The following is a 21,968-nucleotide window of genomic DNA, read 5'->3' on the forward strand; positions in this document are numbered from 1 at the left end:
AGTATTTGGATGGGAGACCTCCAAGGAATACCAGAGCCATGATGTGGAGGCAGGCAATGCCAAACCACCTCTGAAGACCTCTTGCCTTGAAAACCCCACCAGGGCTCACCATAAGTCAGCTGCGACTTGATGTCAACCTCCCCGCCCCCCACAAAAATAAAAACAACCACTACCAGACATCTTGTTCTAAGGAGTACAAAATGCACTTCTCACATTTTCATTGCTGGACTCTTCTGGGCCACCACAATATGCGAAGAGGATCTGTGGTGTTTTAACTCCTTCCCCCCACCCCCTACACACACTTAGTATTTCAACTGCATGAAATAAGTATAAAAAAAGTCTTCACATTTTAACTGCATTTCTAAATTGGACATTTCCCCCCTATTCATGGTTCTGTGCCTTTCCCCCCCTATTCATGGTCCTGCACCATGATCTTCCCCGCTCCACAGAAGTGGCCTGGCTCCTTGGGAACTGGCTGCATTCACTTAAGGTTCAATAGCTTCAATTTGTTTAGGAGCAACTATAACTAGGCTTGCCAACTCTGGCTAGGTAGGTCCTGAAGATTTGGGGGTGGAGCCTCGGGAGGACGGGGTGCAAAGAGTGGAAGGACTTCAGCAAGGACATGATGCTATAGAGCCTATCCTTCAAAGCCACCATTTTCTCCAGGGGAATTGGTCTCTATAGACTGGAAATCAGTTGTTATTCCAAGAGACCTCCAGGCCCCATCTGAAGATGCAAGCATAAATGTAGCCCCCCCTTTTTTGAAAAATAACTACGTTTTATAGGCTTTTGGTTTGCAAGACCTGAGCAATGATGTTACTGATAGGATCTTCTAAAAGACGTTAGTTCACAGGGCTGCCTTGAGTGCAAAGTGCCTTGGCAGCCTCTCTCTCTCTCTCTCACACACACACACACAGCTTTTATAAGCTAGTATATGCACAGTATGCTCAAGAATATTCTTAATCACATCTTAAGGATGCTTTAAAGTTCTCAGATCAACTATCCAACTTTCTTGACCTTTTCTTCTATTTTAATTGCTTTTCTGGAAATGTTATTTATTTTGAGCATATTTTTTTTTACACTGCAAACTGCACTGTTTCTGCAGATTCACCAGCAATAAAGATGAAAGTGTAAAATTTCTTTCCTTAGAACTTTAACCATTGCCAGTACTTAGAGCTATATATTCTGTCTAGACAGCTCGAAACCCTTTCATTACCTAAACCCACAACACAGAATGGGCAGTGCTCTGTTGCGCCTTTAAAAAATGGCAAAAGTTTAAATACTCATGACACTGAAGCTGATGGGCACCATACACTTGAAAGATACTTGAAAGGGAACGTTCTAACTACAACTGACTACACTCCCACACTTTACTTGCAAAAAAGAATGTGAGCATTTTCCCCATTGTGTGATGCTTTGCCAAAGTACATACAAAGTTCACCCATCACGATAGCAAGCGATGTTCATGTTCTCATTGGTAATATCAAAAAGCTATCCCCATTGCTACACGAATCCCAGATATTTAGTTGCCAGTCCCACAGGCAAATGATAAGAAAACAGACAAGTGAGCTACAGAAAGTAGGTTCAAATTAACTAGGAGTTGGGATAGTCCAGTTTACTTATCCTCCTTAAGTCACTGAAGTTTAACTTCACCTTGTTTACAATATTGCAATATGGCCTTCTAGAGTCCTCCATAAAAGCAGCAGTTAAACACTTCTGTGCATCCATTTGCAAAAATAGCTTTCACTCAATTTGGCTGAGAGCGCACCCTGGAGTGCAAAGGAGTGCGAAGCTACACCATCAGGTGAGATACAGGCATCCGCAGCCATGCCAGGGACAGCAGGATAAAATGGGTCTGCTGAGCCCTACGGCAATTCCTTTGTACGTGAATGGCGGTAGTGAAAAAGTGCCATCAAGTCATAGCTGACTTATGGTGACCCCGTAGGCAGGGCTTTTTTTGTAGCAGGAACTCCTTTGCATATTAGGCCACATCTCCTGATGTAGCCAATCCTCCTGGAGTTTACAGTGGGCCCTGTACTAAAAGCCCTGTAAGTTCTTGGAGGATTGGCTACATCAGGGGGTATGGCCTAATATGCAAAGGAGCTCCTGCTACAAAAAAACTCTGCCCTTAAGCTTTTCAAGAACAAGGGAGAAGTCACTTCAAGATTGTATGAGCATTCTGCCTGTCTTGAACCTTTGGAAATATTGTTGTGCTTTTGTGAATGTATTAATATTATTTGCAGTTATACGACGCGGTGGAAATATTGATATCAGTTATTTGAAGCGGGAACTTTTTGTATAATTATTATGAAAGGAGCACCCCATGCTTGAAGAAAGATCGAAGCAGGAAGTTTCAAGTCAACTCCCTGCACATTGCGACTCCATGTTGTTTATGATTTCATTGAGACTTTATGTGAATTATGACTTCAGCTTTCCAAGGCAAGAGATATTCAAGGGTGGTTTACATTCAGGGGTGGTTTCGCACTGTCTGCCTCAGTGGAGCAGGCCTGGGCTCCCCTTGGTGGTCAAATACTAACAGGGCTGACCTTGCTTAGCCTCCAGGGTCTGATGAGACGAGCCCAGGCTAGGCTGGGGCCTCCTTGAATACTACACCCAAACTGGGACAGATCAAGCACCAAGATTCTAACTGACATGCACTGTGCTTTTTAAGGACCCAACATGCAGAAAGTAGGAGCCAATATGCAAATTTCCACTTTTTAGCCACCTGTTTTTTTATATTACCATCTCAAATGACTATTCAGAGTCAGTACTGCAAAAAAACCCCAAAACACCGCCTCACAAAGGGCTGCTCCTGCTCAGCTGGAGTGAACAGTCCAAGCAACTAAGCAATAAGAGCAAATGAGCAGCAAGCAAATGAGACAGTGAAGGCCCTAAGAGGATTAAAGAAGAAGACAGAGTAGTTTACGACGTCTGCCCTGCTTGAAATATTTATTTTCAAGATTGTACACAATACTTTACCGTCTGTTAATCATACACGAGCTTTGTGGCTCTGGGAAGCTAGGGAAGCACGGTCCTGAGCATCCAATTCCTTCTGCTGTGTTCTAGTCAGGCCTGTAGCCATAGGGGGGCCTGTGGGGGCACTGCCCCCTGACTTCCAGGCAGCCCCCCTGACTCCCAGGGGGTCCTCCAGGGCACAGCCTGCTTTTTTCTCTTTCTTTTTGCCATGGCTGAGCCAGTGAAGCGTCATCAATGGCAGCCAGAGCTGGGAGAGCTGAGCAGGGCACTGTAGCAGCAAAAGCAGCTGGCGGAGAGGAGGAAGGTGGAGGAATGGGAGATGGAGGAAGCTGTGTGGAATGGGCTAGAGACAGGGTTCTCAAGTCCAATTAAAGAAATATCTCCAGACTTTGGGGATGGAGCCAGGAGACTTTGGGGGTGGAGCCAGAAGCAAGGCTGGGACAAGGATAATTGAACTCCAAAGGGAGTTCTGGTCATAACATTCAAAGGGACTGCACACCTTTTCAATGCCTTCCTTCCGTAGGAAATAATGAAAGATAGGGGCACCTTCTTTTGGGGCTCATAGAATTGGACCCCCTGGTCCAATCTTTTTGAAACTTGGAGGGTATTTTGGGTAGAGGCACTGGATGCTATACTGAAATTTTGGTGCCTCTACCTCAAATAACAGCCTCCCTGGGCCCCAGATACCAGCGGATCAATTCTCCATTATTTTCTATGGGAATAAGTCTCCACAGGGAATAATAGAGTTTCTAGCAAACATTTCCCTTCTCTCTCCCCGCTTTCTGATGACCCTGAAGTGGGGAGAGGGCCTCCAAACCAGGGGATCCCCTGCCCCCATCTGGAGATTGGACAAACAAGAAACCGCAGTTTAGAGTTTGGTAAAATAAAGAAACGGACACTGTGCAATTAACACGCTTTAAACAAATACTCTATACACTTTTTAAATGGCGCAGAGTGGTAAAGCTGCAGTACTGCAGTCTGAACTCTCTGCTCACGACCTGAGTTCGATCCCGGCAGAAGCTGGTTTCAGGTAGCCGGCTCAGGCTGACTCAACCTTCCATCCTTCCGAGGTCGGTAAAATGAGCACCCAGCTTGCTGGGGAAAAAGTGTAGATGACTGGGGAAGGCAATGGCAAACCATCCCATAAAAAGTCTGCCGTGAAAACGTTGTGACATTAACCCCATAGTCGAAAACAACTGGTGCTTGCACAGGGGACTACCTTTACCTTTTTATTCATTGTAATTCTTAGAAAAACACTCTTAACAAAATTTATATGACTCTACCCGAGTTCAATGTCCATAAATGAAATAATGATTCCGATGAAATAAACGATGAATGCTGCAAATAGTAGGTATCACCTCCTGCTGCCTTTACATTCTCTCTTTCTGGTAGACGCAGGTTGTATCGTACATAAAAAAAGCGCATAGAGCATTTGTATAAAGCGTGTTAATTACACAGTGTTTGTTTCTTTATTTTACTCACCTTGGCAACCCTAGCTGGGGAGGGGGGGATGGCTGGAGCTGCTGCTGCAAAGTGCTGGGGAGGGGGAAGGAAACACCACTGCTTGCACACAACGTGCAGTCCCTTCTTGGCTCCAAAGTTTTAGGGTTGGCTGCCTTGACTTGGCCACATTTAGAGTTTCCAGCTTTTGAGCTGCTACCCTGGAAAGCATCCCTGAATTTGGACCAACCTTTCCAAGGCTGATTGCTTTGTAGTAAAATAAACATGAAGAAAATGTTGCTGAGACTTTTTGTAAGACATTAGTACCAGTGTTTGGATAATCGTATTGAAAAGCTGATTTTGCACAGAGCATGTTGGCATTCTCTTCATCCCAACTGGGGATTGGCAACCCTAGCCAGGTCCCCTCTGTCTGGGTTCTGCAACCACCAAAGCCTCAGGCCTTGGCACCCTGTATTTGTGGAACAGATTCCTGGAACATATATGAACATATGAAGCTGCCTTATACTGACTCAGACCCTCGGTCCATCAAAGTCAGTATTGTCTACTCAGACTGGCAGCCGCTCTCCAGGGTCTCAGGCTGAGGTTTTTCACGCCTATTTGCCTAGACCCTTTTTAGTTGGAGATGCCGGGGATTGAACCTGGGACCTTCTACTTACCAAACAGATGCTCTGCCACTGAGCCACTGTCCCTTCCCACTTCCTGACTGGAAGTGGACAGGAGGGGATCCATCCTTTTGATTTTTCAGTGGGGCTGCAAAAGTGAGCTATTCCAAAGAGCTCTGGAGGCAATTTAAATTACTGACAAAGCCAACTCTTTTCTGGCTTATTAATAGGCTGTTCGTATACTGGTATTCCTTTTCACTGTGTCTGATTTTACTATTATGTTGTTACTGATTGTTATCCAAGGCAGGTGCATAAATACTTTTAAATGAGACATTTGCTCACTTTATACAGAAAATATGTTTCTTTGTCCCAGAATGTGCATTGTTTGGGTGCAGAGTTTTATGTTGTCTTAGGCGTATATATAGCCCTGTTTGGAACAAGGTGCAAAATCCTGCTAGAACCATCCAACAGCCTTAAGTGACAACAATTGCAAGCTTGTACTCCTTGCTGGTCACAGGACACCGGTAGCTGGCACGCCTTTATGCTCATTAATGTAGTTCCGAGAAAAGGAAAAAGAGTCAACTGTTGTGTCTGTTATCTTGTTCTTTTCAGTATACCAAACCAGCAGTGCTGGATTAAATAGTAAAATCAAGGACAGCTTAATCTGCCCACTGCTAATCTTTGGGATGCAGCCTTGTCAAAAACAATTTGCCCTGAAAGCAATGCAGCCACCCTGGGCACACAAGAGTAAAAGGCTTACATGATGTTTTCTGTGCTTCACAAAAGGCCATTTGAGTTTTCGCTCAGTTCAGTGTCTATGCTGATGGTGAGCTTCAGATCCCCCACTATTTAAAACTGACATTGCATTTACGAAAACCATGGAGAAACCTATATGGTCCTCACTGACACCGTGAAACAATGAAACTGTACTTAAAATATAATAATCCTGATCCACTTTTTTACATGTCTTTTTGCATTCAGATCTTTGCTTGTTTTCATGATTAAATTATGGGAGGGAGGGGATGATTCACAACGCAGCTGCTAAGCAGACTTTTAAAAGGTAAAGGTGCAAGCACCAAGTCATTAGCAACCCATGGGGTGATGTCACATCAGGACGTTTTCTTGGCAGACTTTTTATGGGATGGTTTGCCATTGCTTTTGCCTCCAGCAAACTAGGTACTCATTTTACCAACCTCGGAAGGATGGAAGGCTGAGTCAACTTTGAGCCATCTACCTCAACTCAGCTTCCACCAGGATTGAACTCAGGTCATGACTAGAGCTTGGACTGCAGTACTGCAGCTTTACCACTCGGCGCCATGGGTTAAGTTTAGAAGAGCATAACTCTGTTTAGGATTGCCACTCTTGGTCTCTGTAAGAAAACAACACACGTACTTTGTGTTGCTGTAGGTGAACAAGATGTGAGCAGTGATAAATTCCTGAACCTCAAGCTATCTGTTACGAAGCGCTGTAGTGTCTAATCATCAAGATTCTCCCAGAGCATGCTGACATCCGCCCTCAGCCCGTCATGGGAAAGGGCAGAATATAAACTTACTAAATATAAATTTACTAAATAAATAATAAATAAACAATAAGAGTCCAATCCTAAACAGGTCTTATTAGAATTCTACTCAGTCCTATCCAAGGACGCTTATTCCCAGGAATGCATTCCTAGGATTGCCCTGTAAGACTCCTTGTGGAAATTAAAGGCATTCACAATGAACATAAATTCTAATTACTCCTTGCAAATCTGCATTGCATGATGAAACCAAAGACAGTCCATCTGAGCCATTCCAGTCCTTGGGTTAATCCAACTGGGGAGGTGAGAGTGATGGTATCAGATTAATAATGTGCATAGCGCCCTACAGAGTACAAGAAAACAAGCCCCTGCCCCAAGGGGTTTACAATCCACCATTGGAAGAAGATGATATTGGATTCATATCCCACCCTTCACTCTGAATCTCAAAGTCCCAGAGTGGATTACAATCTCCTTTACCTTTTTCCCTCACAACAAACACCCTGTGAAATAGGTGGGGCTGAGAGAGCTCTCCCAGAAGCTGCCCTTTCAAGGACAACTACAAGAGCTATGGCTGATCCAAGGCCATTCCAGCAGCTGCAAGTGGAGGAGTGGGGAATCAAACCCGGTTCTCCCAAATTAGAGTCTGCACACTTAACCACTACACCAAACTGGCTCTCAATGAATGTAGTCTAAAACAGCAGTCAGAAACATTGATGTGCATTTTGGACTTTTGGTAGCTGTAAACTTGTATGAAAATAATTTTTATTGTATATTCTGTTTTTTAAACTTATATGGTTAAACTTATATGAGTCTGTTAGGGGAGGGCAGAATATAAATATGATTAAATAAATAAATAAAATACTGAATTTTGATAACTAATTCTGCATCCAAGATATATGTTACCTTGCTACAGTATGGAAACTATGTGTGGGCGTGAGTGCATGTACAATTTTCATAATGTATTTCCCCTACAACAGAAAGGCATGGAACTCACTTATTTCCAAAAACTTACAAACTAGCATACTTCTGCTTTTCAGGAAAAACAACAGCAATAGAGGATATTACACATTCCCAGAAAATTAGGGTTGCTTAATTTCATTTCATTTTATTAAGCAGGAATAAGAAAATAGTATTCACATGGGAAAGCAAAAATGGAACTGATCCTTTGGGAACTGTGAACAAGATGGCCGGGTGATGTGTGCAAGAACCCTGAAAATCAGACAGCCGGCAACCTGTGCTGTATGTGGCATGAAAGGTGGGTATTTCAGCATGCCTACTTCAGATATGTACAGCCTATTTAGAAGAAGAGATTGGATTTATACCCTGCCCTTCACCTGGAGTCTCAGAGCAACTTATAATCTCCTTACTAGATGACCTTGGAGGTCCCTTCCAACTCTATAATTCTATGATTCTATGGCTGGACTAGATGACCCTGGAGGCCCCTTCCAACTGTATGATTCCATGATTCCCTTTCTCTCCCCAGAGAAAGGGAACTCTGAGAGAACTGCTCTGAGAGAATTGTGACTGAGCCAAGGTCATCCAGCAGCTGCATGTGTAGGAGTGGGGAATCAAACCACATTCTCCAGATTAGAGTCCACTGCTCTTAACCACAACACCAAACTGGCTCTCAAAAGAATGATGTAGTAAAAACTGCATGCGTGTTGGCGTAGTTGCATTTATAAATTCCATACAAATAAACTATTTATCCAGTGTGAGCCTGTGATGTGTTATATAAGATTGCCTGCCTAGTTCAGACAACTTTAGCTCTACACTGCTGCTAGCCTGTCTTCATGCATTTATTACTTAATTCGATTTTTATCTCGTCCTTCCCATAGGACAGGCTCAGGATAGGCTACATCATAAAACAATCAACAGTAAAAACAAGAAAAGACCAATTTAAAATATATAAAATCTAAAACTACAGAGTGACAACAGAGACTAAAGTGGCAGGTTATGGCCAGCAGACATGGCCAGCAGATCTTGTAGCACTGGGATGGAATGAAGGGGGGAGGCTGGTAATGTCCACTGTCTCAGCTGAAAGCCTGGCGAAAGAGCTCTGTTTTACAGGCCCTGTGGAATTGGAGCAGATCCTGCAGGGCCCGGATCTTACCAAGGTTGTACTTTTGACCAGCCATTATTCCATTAATAATGATAGCCATTCTGTAAGATTCCACACTTTTTGTCACCAAGTTCCTGCATCAGTTGATTTAACCCACAGGATACGGGAATATTAGAAGAAGACCATAGATTTATACCCCACCCTTCACTCTGAATCAGTCTCAGAGCAGCTTACAATCTCCTTTATCTTCTTCCCCCACAACAGACATCCTGTGGGGTAGGTGGGGCCAAGAGAGCTCTCACAGAAACTGCCCTTTCAAGGACAACTCTGCAAGAGCTATGGCTAACCCAGCAGGTGCCAGTGGAGGAGTGGGGAATCAAACCCGGTTCTCTCAGATAAGAGTCCGCACACTTAACCACTACACTGGAAGGACTTGGGATCAAATTCTGTCAAGTACATTTTAATCTCCACTTCCCTCTAAGGAGCTCAGAGCAGTATACAGGAGTCTTCTTTTCATCCTCACAAAACTCCTGTGAGGTAAGATCATAACCAAGTGTGACTGGCCCCAAAGTTGCCAAGTTTTATGGTAGTGTGGGGAACTGATCTTTCAGAACCTAATCTGACATTTTAGCCAGTATACCAAATCCACAGTCCTCTTGAGAAAGGCTAATATAGCAAAAGAAGATAGTCGGCTGCGAGAGGTGTAAGGGCAGCCTTAACCAATAGGCAACCAAGGCAGGGGTGCTGGGACCATGTTGGAGGGCCCCAACTGTCCACAGCCTTATCCCCCCCCACACACACACACACAATGAGCAGGGAAGAAAAGAAGACTGCAGATTTATACCCTGTCCTTCTCTCTGAATCAGAGACTCAGAGTGGCTTACAATCTCCAATATCTTCTCCCCCCAAAACAGACACCCTGTGAGGTGGGTAGGGCTGAGAGGGCTCTCACAGCAGCTGCCCTTTCAAGGACAACTCTTGCAATAGCTATGGCTGACCCAAGGCCATTCCAGCAGCTATTAAGTGGAGGAATGGGAAATCAAAGCTGCTTCTCTCAGATAAGAGTCCACCACTTATCCACTACACCAAACTGGAATAAAATGAATAAAAAGAATAAAAAGAACAAGCGCCCACCTCCTTTGTCTGGAGCTTCAACAGCCAGTTTTCACCAGTGGTGTTGATTCCCACCCAAAGTTGCACAGGGCAAGGGCCATCCCTTGCTTGGCCCTGGGCGGTGGTGGAAGTGGGTTGCAACTTTGGGGCCCCATCCTTTGCTTTTGCCCATGACCCCAGAATCACTGAGACCACCCATGGTAAAGGATTACCACATTTCTCTGTTCCTTCCATATTACCGAGGGGAGGTGAAACACAAGCCCTCAGTTAGAGAATAAGTGGATGTGATCTAATATCATCCAGTCAGCTCATAAAACTAAAGGAATGCCTTACCAGCTTACAGACGATACAAATGCATGACAAGTAATACTGTGCCAGGTTTTGGCTAAGTGAATAACAGCTCCCCGAGAGAATACATATATTAGTGCTGCTGTTCAACATATGTCTGCCTCAAACCCCTCCTGACTATATTTATGCTGCTGGCATGGATAAAAGAAATGCATAGTGCAATGCCGTAGAAAATACATGTGCATACACACACACACACAGAGGAACCAGCTCTATTCAGTAGCAATAAGCTTAATAACTGAGCATTTCTACAGGATTGTAGTGGGGGGAGACATTCGGGGAGGGACAGTGGCTCAGTGGTAGCGCATCTGCTTGGGAAGCAGAAGATCCCAGGTTCAATCCCTGGCATCTCCAACTAAAAAGGGTCCAGGCAAGTAGGCGTGGAAAACCTCAGCTTGAAACCCTGGAGAGCCGCTGCCAGCCTGAGTAGACAATACTGACTTTGATGGACCCAGGGTCTGATTCAGTATAAGGCTGCTTCATATGTCCCAATGGCAGTTCTTGAAGCTTCCGCTTGAGGCATGAATCCATTCAGTTCCATGGAGTAGAGAAACTGGTTGTATCATATTTGCAAGCATCTTGGTGCAAGCAAGTTCTGATCAGCATTACAGTCAATTTAAAGAGGTTCTTGAAACTTTGGGAGGGAAAAAGAGCATGTTGTTGGAATGGGAGGGGGGAACCCCAACCCCATATTGCTTCTTTTATAAATAAATTATTTTCATCTCAAAGGGTGCACTTCTCTACAGAGAGCTGAAAGAGGTGGTTTCACCTGTTCTCTGGTTCTAGAGAGCCAGTTTGGTGTAGTGGTTAAGTATGCGGTCTCTTATCTGGGAGAGCCGGGTTTGATTCCCCACTCCTCCACTTGCACCTGCTGGCATGGCCTTGGGTCAGCCATAGCTCTGGCAGGGGTTGTCCTTGAAAGGGCAGCTGCTGTGAGAGCCCTCTCCAGCCCCACCCACCTCACAGGGTGTCTGTTGTGGGGGAGGAAGGTAAAGGAGACTGTGAGCCGCTCTGAGACTCTTCGGAGTGGAGGGCGGGATATAAATCCAATATCTTCTTCATCTTCTTCTTCTTGCATGGAGGCGGGGGAGGTCTAAATGAAGAAGAAAAAAACTTTATCTGAGGGTAATTTTCTGAGGGCAAGTTTCTACTCACCACTGAGGAGAGAAGAGTTTTCACAGCCATCTTAAAATGTGTTCTGAAAGAGCACCTTTGTTAGGGGACAACTTCTCACAAGGGTCTTTATGGTTCTTCCCTGGAGGAAAGGAGAAATAATAGTCTTTATTACAAAGAGAGTGCATTTATTTTTAGTTATGATTCAGATGTATTGGACCAAATAGCCATAGCGACAGTACAGAGCTCAGGCTTGAGGTTCCAGGAAACAATTTGCAGGAGAAACGACTCAGAAGGTTCTGAATTGGAACAAAAGAAGCAGCAAAAAGTCCGGTGGTCGAAATACTGGAGAGACCCAAGCAACAACTCTCACTCAGTAACATGTGCTGACCAGAATTCCTTAGAGGAAAGGTGGATTAAAAAGTGTTAAAGAACAGCTACATATACCAGGAAGGAATTTTTTGAAAGAATTTCCATTGACAGCAATATCACCGAGACTACACTTTTTAAGCACTTTGAGCACTCTAAAAGCACTATAACATTATTGATTGCAAATCTCTCTTAGCTGAGCCATTCATAAAGCATGCATAATGAGAACTGCATCCCGTAGATGATCCACTGCCAAGCTAGGGCTACAATCTTATGCACCCTCACCTGGGGAAATGACCCCACTGAATGCAGTGGAACTCACTGCAGAGTAAAAATGCACAGGACTGCACAGCACGTATCTTACATGAGCAAGCAATTAACTCTGCTCTTTTTAAAAGCTACTGTTGTGAGGGTTCATTAGCTAAATGAGTCCACTCTCCAACTGTCATTAGTAAGCTAGCCCTGCTCTCTGATACTGATTCAATGAACGTCTGCCAGGCCACCTCACTCATGCCTTTTCTTATTTTTTTTTACCTAGGTTAGCAGTACAGCCTCCAGCTTCTTTACATTTGCTTTCAAATGGCTAAGGAGCAACCATTCAAACCCCTTTAGGAAGTATAACACAAGCTGCCACCCTAGCAATCAGCTACTTTGCAGTAATCAGTTATTAGCTTGATTCCTTGTTTTTCTAAGGTGGTATCCAGACCACATTCTTTTTACTTCTCCCCATTGCTCATTTTATTTTCTTTTGTCTACACAGCTTTCTCTCTCTCTCTCTTCTCTCTCCCCAAAAATATTAGAACTTCTGGGCATCCAATGAAGCAGATAGGCAGAAAAAGGAAATGCTTTTTTATACAAGTGCTTAAAATGTGGAATTCACTGCCAAAGGATGTAGCAATGGCCACAGGCATAGATGGCCTTTAACAGAGATTAGAGAGATTCATGGAGGACAGGTTTAGCAGTGGCTACTAGCTGTGGTGATGAAAGGGAACCTCTACATTCAGAGGCAGTAAACCTCTGAATACCAGTGCCAGGGCCCAAGATCAGGGAAGGGCCTCAGCCTCTGTGCTGTTGGACCTCCAGAGTAACTGGATGGCCACTGTGAGACAGGATGCTGGGCTAGATGGACCAGAGATCTGATCCAGCAGTGTTCTTCTTAGGTTCTAATGAGTGTTCCATATTCTACTGAGATTTCCCCAAGTAGCAAAAGTGAATGAGTATGATCAGGCAAGGGACACTAGTGGCTGTTTACCATCCAGATATGCAGAAAAATCTGACGCATTCCAAAAAACTGGGGCGGGGTGGGCTTGAAATCCCAAACCAAACAAGTAATGCCTCTGTTTACACAGATTCACAATTCAAACAAGGCTGCTGACCAACCCCACAAGATTACAATTGGCATGACAACTGGATATTTTAAAATTAGTAAGAAGAGACGGGGTGAGGGATAAATAGCATCATAAAGAGGAGCTGCGAGGGCAACAGAATAGCAGGAGGAAATGGGTGGGGTCAGGAAGGCAGCAACAACAGGGCAGAGAGAATGAGGCAGAAGTTGTAGAGGGGAGAGGAAGCAAGGATGAGAGGGAGTTGAAAGCATTTTTTTTCTCCTGTGACCCCCTCACAGGTCTATTTTTGTAGCCATCCTCAGGTGTAGAAAGTGGCACCTGATTGGACAGTCCAAATGGCTATGTACCTATGGGACTGCATCTCCCCATATGTGCCCCAGAGATCATTACAATCCGGCACACAACATCTGCTGACTGTCCCTGGCCCAAAGGACGTCTGTCTCGCCTTAACAAGGGCCAGGGCCTTTTCAACCTTGGCCCCAGCCTGGTGGAATCAGCTCTCCTTGGAGATCCGGGCCCTCACTGAACTGTTACCTTTTTGTAGGGTCTTTAGTTGAGGCAGCGGGCATCCTACTCTATCGAGCGTTCCACTCCATTGGCCGGCCCTATGCTGCAGCACCATCTCTGCTGTAATATTATTTTTTTTTTTACTGTTTTAGACTCTCATTATATACAACATGTGCCCAGCTGAGCCGCCACCTACAATTGATTATGATGAAATTGTATTGTTTATATTGATATGTTTTAAATTGTTATTTCTACTGTTTTTATGATGTTGTTATACGCTCTGAGCCCTTTTCAGATGGGAAGGGGCAGAAAATAAACAAATAAAAATACAAACATATTTAATTCCTTAGGACAGCTGCAAAAGTGAACTAGACCAACCTTTGCAGAAATCCTTGAGCAAAGTGCTCTGGAAATTTTTGTTGTAGGTCATCACTAATGCTATAGATCTTAGCAAACTGTGGCTCAGGATCTAACAGCACCCCAAACTTGTAAATCTGCTCTGACAAGGAGCACAACCCTTCCACGGTAGACCATCTCCCAAGTTTACAATCAACACCAACAATACCTTGGACTTCTTTGGACTGAGCCTCACTTTATTGGCCTTCCCCTGGCCCATTAACTTGTTTAGACACTGGTTCAGGATATCCACCACTTTATTTCCAATACATGTCCCAGCCCAAGGATACGGAAGGACATAAGAGCTGATGGTAGCAAAAGCCACTGAAAAGTCTAACATAGCTAGCAGAGATACATTCCACTATCATATTCATAGGGGCAGTTCATTCACCAGGGTGTCTAAGGAGTTTTCTACCCAAGAACAGGTTGGTGTGGCTACCAATATAGAAATGGGGTTTCCATATGGCAGGTTTCCCTAACATTTCCCTGCCCCAACACCCCCCACCCCGCCAGCAGCAGTCATCGCTCTCCCCCACCCACAGTTTCCTTTTTCCAATTTTTAAAAATGGAATTGGCAATTGAATATCATTATATCAAAATAACATCATAACACTTTGTAACAGGTTCTCTGAATTCTCACCTTTCATTTAGAAAAACCAATCCCTTCTGCTGTGGAGATATATTTTTCTCCTTATCTCTCTGGTCCATTTTTTTTAAAAGCCTCATGACAGGGAAAGGAAATGGCTACCATGGGGTCAAGGAAAACAGCTGCCCCGTGTCCAGGAAAATCCAAATTCTCCCACCCACATGGCAGCCATCCAGGTTTTGCTGTGAAGTTTGGGGAAAGATAGGCTAAAAAGCAGGGAAACCCTTTGAGTTTCACAAATTCCCCATAATGCCCCAACAGTATTAAACCTGGAAAAGATAACCTGTGTGGAAATGGCTTGTGACAGTTTCTATTACCATACCTGGCCTGAAACCCAACCAAAAGAAGTCTATATAATTAGTTTCATCTAAATCCACTTGGAAGAGAATAACCAGTATCTGCTTGAGCACCTTGGACAAAAACAGGATATGGGCAATATGGGTTTTCATTGTAGAAAAAGCTCAGCAGAAACTCATTTGCCTATTAGGCCACACCCCCTGACACCAAGTCAGCCAGAACTGCATTCCTCTGTGTTCCTGCTCAAAAAAAGCCCTGTGAGATACTATAATTGTGTAGATCCTTGGTGAGGGTCTAGAGAAGACTTCTTGAATAAAGGCAGTCCCATGACCTCCCGAAGGGCAGCACACACAACCCCATCTCTCACAAAGAGGCCTTGACCACTGCCTCCATATGACCCTGCAGGCAGAGCAGTAACAGTTTACTTCAGTAACACAGGAGACAATGAGGGGTTAAACCAGCCAATAGGAGCTGTGTGGCAGGAGGCTGGGTTGAACTCTTGACTGTTGGCATTTTAGCAGGTCATTTGGATGGAGAGAGTGCAGTAAGGGCTACTTTAAACAGGAGAGTGATTTAAATACAGCAGAGCTACTACTGTCCAAGAGCTGACAGAATAACTGAATTACAGTTGGGTGCTGTGCATTAATTGTAGCTTTTGACTGAAGTATAAGAAAGGGTCTTTCCCTTCCCCCCACTCCCTAGGTATCTACTGTTTCAAGCCCAACACCCCAGCTTTTCTTGTTCCCACTCAAGATTTACCTCAGATTGTGTTTTCTATTTTATGAACTTTGTTCTTTTTCAAAAATACGAAACCATCTTGTTCCTAACACTTAACCCTGATACAACAGTTATGAGTACAGTATTAATACCTCCTTATACAGCCAAAACCTGAGAAATTACCTCACAGAACTTAACCATGCTGTAGTGGAAGAGCTTCCAGAGACTGAACTGTCACTACAGTCTAAACCAGCATGAATACAAGCCATGTTAATGGCAAAACATTTCACAAATTTACCACAGTAAACATGGTTGTTTGATTGGTGTGGTGACCATGTGCAAGTTCTTCAGGTATGAAAATCAGATGGCTACATCTATGAAATAACTGTTGAGATATCCAGCTAAAGAAGGCCATTGATGCCAGAAACGTTCCTGGCATTGCAAATATTTTCTGGCACTACAATTGTTTGGCTCTTTAATTGATGTAAGGCTGGATGACCTGACACTAAAATTATTTTTTTGCTCATTTAAAAAGACTGTGAACTGTTGCTACTTGCTCTGGACGAATGCACCCACCTTGACTGTGCTGAAATAGACCATAGGAACACTGGGACCTTGTCACTGTGGAGACTGTCTAATTTCAACTGCATGACAGGGTTGTTCATATGTCTACGAAACCTTAAGTAAGAGGACTTTAAATAAGAGAGTGTTGCAAAGAATGGTTATAGTTTTTGTGGGCTGTTTGTGAGTGGTTGCAGCTTCTCTGGAGTGTTTTTGTTTTTGTCATACTCTCACAACCAACAGCTGAGCCAGATGGTGATATACATAAGCAACGACGGTCGGGAGGTGTAAATCATATTGCTGTGATGGAGAGAGCTGCTGAAGCATTATTAGACCCTGTGCCGACCATGTCCGCCCCACTGGAAGCAATGGTGTTGCATGAGGAATTCGCAGAAATCACTCTCCCTGGACTAGGAGACTACATAAAGCATCCTCCCAGCTTCACTGAGGCCAGTCTCCTCTCAGTTGAGAAGCTGCAACACAAAAGCAGAGCCTGGCCCCTTCTAGGGTTCATGTGGGTCTCCAAGGAAGGCATAGGAATGGACACAAAGACTGAGGGGAACATTCAAGGGCAGTAGCACCTTAGAGGAACCACTGCAGAAGAAACGTGACTTTGTGAAACCCACTTGTGAGGAAATGTGAGGAGGGTCACATCCTTAAACACGCCCCCCCAAGCAGACTGGGTTACACAACACCAGGGTTGTGGAGCTGATCAAGAGCATTCTCACAGAAGCTGGTGATGGTGTGAATACCCCATGGAGGAAGATCTTGACTGCCTACCCAGCAGGTAAGTTTGAGGGCTGTGGCCATGTCTTCTAAGGCCCTGCATGAGGATCACAATTACAAACATTTCTGGAACACAAAGAATATGGTGCCAGTGTTCCCTCTAAGCTGAATTAGCGTGAGGTAGCTCACAGTTTTTTAGCCTCTGGCTCACACATTTTTGTCTTAGCCCAGGAAGGATGGCCCCAGAGCAAACTAATTTATGCAGTAGCCAAATTGCTCGCTCACAACTTTAATGCCAGTAGCTCATGAAGTAGAATTTTTGCTCATAAGACTCAACAGCTTAGAGGGAGCACTGTATGGGGCCCATGTTCTCTGAGTGAGTAGGGAGAAGACTAGGACACAAATAACAGAAACTGAGTGGGGGATGAAAATGACAGTGTGCATGGGAGGCAAGTATGAAGCACACAGAAAAGATGGCGACTCTGCTCCCAATCTTTGCCTTGCCAGCAGTCCCTTGACCAGTAATCTACTGACTCTTGTGGGGCATAAATTGTCTGCTGTAGCCAACTGATGAGACAGGGACTGATGACCAGGGGATTTAGTAACAGGCTCTTATTTTGCATCTTCAGACCATGCAAAGGCACGTGCATGATCGCCTGCCTGTGAACTGGCAACCCTTTCTAGCAATTATCCATGTGAGACAAAGAAACTGAAATTCTCAATATACGCTTTCACACACGCACACCCAATCTAGGACTGGGTTCCAGGCCCATTATATAGACAGCAACCCAAACCACTAGATGACGACATGTGTGCGTGTGTAAACAGCTGCTGCAGCTGACTTATGGTGACATCAAGGGCTTTCAATACAAGTGAGAAGCAGGGGTGGTTTGTCTTTGCCTTCCTCTGCAGAGTCTTCCCTGGTGATCGCTTTTCCAAGTACTGACCCTGGTAAGCTTCCAAGATCTGATGGCAGGCCTCATTTTGGGCAGGAGCTCACAGAAGTGGAGCTCCGGAACCTCTAAATTTTATTGTGCTCTTTCTTTCTTACCGCCCCACCCCCCTCCGCAAACTTGCTTCTAGGCTCCATTGTTCAAACCGCCTGCGAGAATTTTGCTGAACTCTAATATTTTTCCTCACAAAAAAATGGGGAAATAACAAAAACATATAAGGCAGGCAGATGGAAATCTTCATCATGCCCCTGTGGCCACATAGGAGAAAGTAATTTTTAAAATATGATGGAAGAAAGTTTTTATTATGACAATTCTAACTCAAGAAGCCTTTTAAGGTAGATGCTGAGCTGATATAATTTAGTGCACCTTCCGGTGATGTCAGGGGTGTGTGGCCTATGCAAATGAGTTGTGCTAATGACCTCCAGCACCTCTTTTTCTACAAAATGCCCCCTGGGTGATGGGATCGGGCTATGTTATGCCACCTTCCCTCCCAGATGATGAAATACCCTTGGGGGGGGGCTGAATTCATTGTAAATTATAACAATATTGGCAAAGGCACAGTGCCACTCTACACATCCTGTGCAGTTAACCAACAGTAGGCTAATACAAAGTTTACCCTTGACTAAAGTTCACATTACTCAAAATGTTGTCCAAGCATTTTGTACTTTGCCACTCAAAATTTTGCTGAGGCAATGCCTTCTGAGCAGCAAAATAAGTCTAGAGCTGGAAGGTTTAGAAAACACAAATATTGCTTTTAAAAATCTTAGTATGTATATACAAATCACTTTTTATTTAGGCAGAAACCCAACGGCCTAAATGAGTTGTGGGGATTTCCTTCAGTGGGCATACTTAAAGCAAGACTAACTGGGTAAAAGAGGCTACAATCATCTCATCACTGCAGTGGGACAGAAAAATCAAGGCCTCTTCCAGCTTCTATGAATTTATTCTGCTCTATAATATAGACATTGAAAGCACCAGATGATGATCCAAGGAAATGGTATATCAAATTTCCATTACGAGAGCTCTAAATGATTAATGAAAGTGGGGTGAAGTGCAAGGTTATATATTGTTTCTTCTATTTCCATACATTTATATCAGCTAGCAAATTGCATGTGAAATATTAAAACCTTGTATACCATTGTTCCCTAGCAGCTGTGTCACGTAACGAAACATGACAAAGCACCATGACCTAAATTAACAACACAATCTACAAAATGTCATTCCGTATTCTAAAAAGAATATAATGTGTGTAGCAACCAACAGTTTTACTTGGTTGTGTGTAGCAGTAATTCACAACCTCATCATGAGCTAATTTTGCACACTGTTTCTATAATATTTTGCACACTGTTTCTGTAATATTTTTAAATATTTATTTACAGAGGTTTGTTGATCTTTATTTTACATTAGTTTGACTGCCAATATAACAATGCAGTACACAAATCACTGAAGCTGCAGACTGTTCTTCAAGCGAGCTAACACTTGGTCCCATATATACTTACTTTGTGACTTGAGGCATGGAGGACTGACGCCCCATGCACACACTTGTGAGGCAGCATTGTTCTTTACAACATGACCTATTGGCTGAGCCCCAGGACTTTTTCTGTAAAAAAAGCCCAGCAGAAACTCATTTGCATATTAGGTCACACCCCCTGACATCACCATTGTTTTGTCCAGGACTTTTTTTTGTAGAAAAAGCCCAGCAAGAACTTATTTGCATATTAGGCCACACCCCCTGTCACCAAGTCAGCCAGAACTGCATTCTGCTCAAAAAAAGCCCCGAGGACCAGTGTGGTATAGTGGCTAGAGTGTCAGACTAGGATCTGGGAGACCCAGGTTCAAATTCCAACACTGCCATGGGAGCTTACTGGATGACTTTGGGCCAGTCAAACACTCTTAGCCTAACCTACCTTACAAGGTTGATGTGAAGGTAAAATGGCAGAGGGGAGAATTCTTTAAGCCACTATTCCACTGGAAATATATTCACAGAGTACTGTTAAAGTGGTAGTTTTAATGTGTTTTATGTTTAAATACTTTAATTATGTCATTTTATATGGATTTGTTGTTTTATTTTACTGTTACCTGCCAAGTCCTGACTTGGCCAGGAGAAAGGTGGCTATATACACACAGACAGAGGCTCTTTTTCTAGCAGGAGCTCCTCTGCATATTAGGCCACCCCCCCGATATAGCCAATCCTTCTGGAGCCTACAGTAGGCCCTGTACTAAGAGCCCTCTAAGCTCTTGGAGGACTGGCTACATCAGGGGGCGTGGCCTAATATGCAAAGGAGCTCCTGCTAGAAAAAGAGCCCAGTACTGCTTCCTTGGAAGGATCACAGCTTATGAATGGAAGCCTAGCCATTCTTTACTAAAAATGTATCCAAAACAGAAATGGATAGAGTTGAGGTTTTCTCCCTTAAGCCTCAATTTTTGTATTGGCTTTACAGACTGTCAAGTTAGCCATGTTCCTTTCATTGTATTTATTACTGTAGGCCCATTTTAGCCTGTTACGTTGATCCTAAGTATACAGAAATAATGCCCACTGAGTTCAGTGAAAATTAACCCCAGTAAATGTGATTTAGGAGCACAGTCTCTGTTTATTCAAATAGTTAAAAAGGTAAAGGTAGTCCTGTGCAAGCACCAGTCGTTTTCGACTCTGGGGTGACGTTGCTTTCACAACGTTTTTACGGCAGACTTTTTTACAGGGTGGTTTGCCATTGCCTTCCCCAGTCATCTACACTTTCCCCCCAGTAAGTTGCGTACTCATTTTACCGACCTCAGGAGGATGGAAGGCTGAGTCAACCTGGAGCCATCTACCTGAACCAGCTTCTGCTGGGATCGAACTCAGGTCGTGAGCAGAGGGCTCCAACTGCAGTACTGCAGCTTTACAGACCACCTTTCCCCAACCTGTGAGCTGCAAGGACATTTACATGCTACAAGCACACCAACACTAGAAACAACGAAACCATAAAATGTGTCATCTCATTGAAAAAAAGTCAAATTTCACAGTACAGTTTTATTAAATCAAAGGCCCTTCAAAACAGTACCATCTTACACATTCTCCTAAATGTACACGCTCAGCCCCCCGAGCCTGTTAGGGGAAGGCAGGATATAAATTTGATTAAATAATAAACAATACACAGAACCAGATTTGGGGGGGGCAGGGGGGCACTAGCCCCAGACGCCACCTGAGGGAGAACCAAATTGCCCGCCCCCCCGGACAGGAGGGAGGAGAAAGATTGGCTACTTTTGCTGCCTATCCGCAAGTGGGGAGGCGGCAAAGGCAGGCCAAAGGCTTCCCTCCTCATATAACCCCAAACTGAGGTGTTTAAGTGGAAAGGGGGAGGCAGAGCACCTTCTATTGCCATCTCCCCACAAGGCAGGGAGGGTTTAAAGGCAGGTCCAAGGCTTCCCTCCCCATTTAAACACCCCCCTGGGGTGTTTAAATGGGGGGAGGGGGGAGGTAGATGGCCTGCCTCCCATTTTTTGAGTGGAGGTGCCATTTTTTGGTTTTGCCACTGCTCAAAAAATATGTAGATCCAGTCCTGAACGTACATAAGGAGAGGTAATACTCTCATTTCCTCAGTCCATTCCTGAGCAACTACAGAGAAAGTAGCGGAAAGGACCCACTACAGAACAATCTCCTTTGTGGGAGGAACACAAAGAAGCTTGAAAGCAAAATGGAAACATTGCTCAGGTTCATACAAAGAGAGACAGTTCTTCAGGCTTATGGGTCCCAAGCCATCTGAAGATAAAAACCACAACATTAAATTGAGCCCAGAAATCAGCCAAACCCAGTGTTATAAAGCAGGCATAACACTATTTTTTCCATTTAAAAAGGTGGATCCCCATGTTCTGAATTAAAATTTTCAGGCTCCTTCAAGGGCAGCCCCCCATAAATTGCATTGCAGTAATCTAGCCTCACAGTTATAGTGCCACAGTTCTATAAAACCAGAATGGCTGGCTGGAGGAGAGGAGCTAGTCTCAGAACCAGACAAAATAGAAAGAAGGTACTTTTAGCAGTCCCATGGTGCAGAGTGGTAAAGCTGCAGTATTGCAATCCAAACTTTCTGCTCATGACCCGAGTTCGATCCCAGTGGAAGCTGGGTTCAGGTAGCCGGCTGAAGGTTGACTCAGCCTTCCATCCTTCCGAGGTCGGTAAAATGAGTACCCAGCTTGCTGGGGGGAAAGCATAGATGACTGGGGAAGGCAATGGCAAACCACCCCGTAAAAAGTCTGCTGTGACCACATTGTGATGTGACATTACC

The 21,968-nt window shown here is 44.1% G+C and overlaps 2 protein-coding genes across 2 annotated transcripts in view; one reads left to right on the forward strand and one right to left on the reverse strand.

Moving 5' to 3' along the window:
- The window catches only part of RHOBTB1 (Rho related BTB domain containing 1), an 81,961-nt gene extending 70,623 nt beyond the window's left edge, over positions 1 to 11,338 (reverse strand). Inside the window, exon 1 of the mRNA XM_060241094.1 lies at positions 11,231 to 11,338. The gene's annotated coding sequence lies outside the window, so the exon portion shown is untranslated. The remainder of the gene's footprint in view (positions 1 to 11,230) is intronic.
- The window catches only part of CDK1 (cyclin dependent kinase 1), a 286,235-nt gene that overhangs the window by 103,557 nt on the left and 160,710 nt on the right, over positions 1 to 21,968 (forward strand). The window lies entirely within an intron of this gene.

The sequence above is a fragment of the Heteronotia binoei genome, chromosome 6 (assembly GCF_032191835.1).
Source record: "Heteronotia binoei isolate CCM8104 ecotype False Entrance Well chromosome 6, APGP_CSIRO_Hbin_v1, whole genome shotgun sequence".
Classification (NCBI taxonomy): domain Eukaryota; kingdom Metazoa; phylum Chordata; class Lepidosauria; order Squamata; family Gekkonidae; genus Heteronotia; species Heteronotia binoei.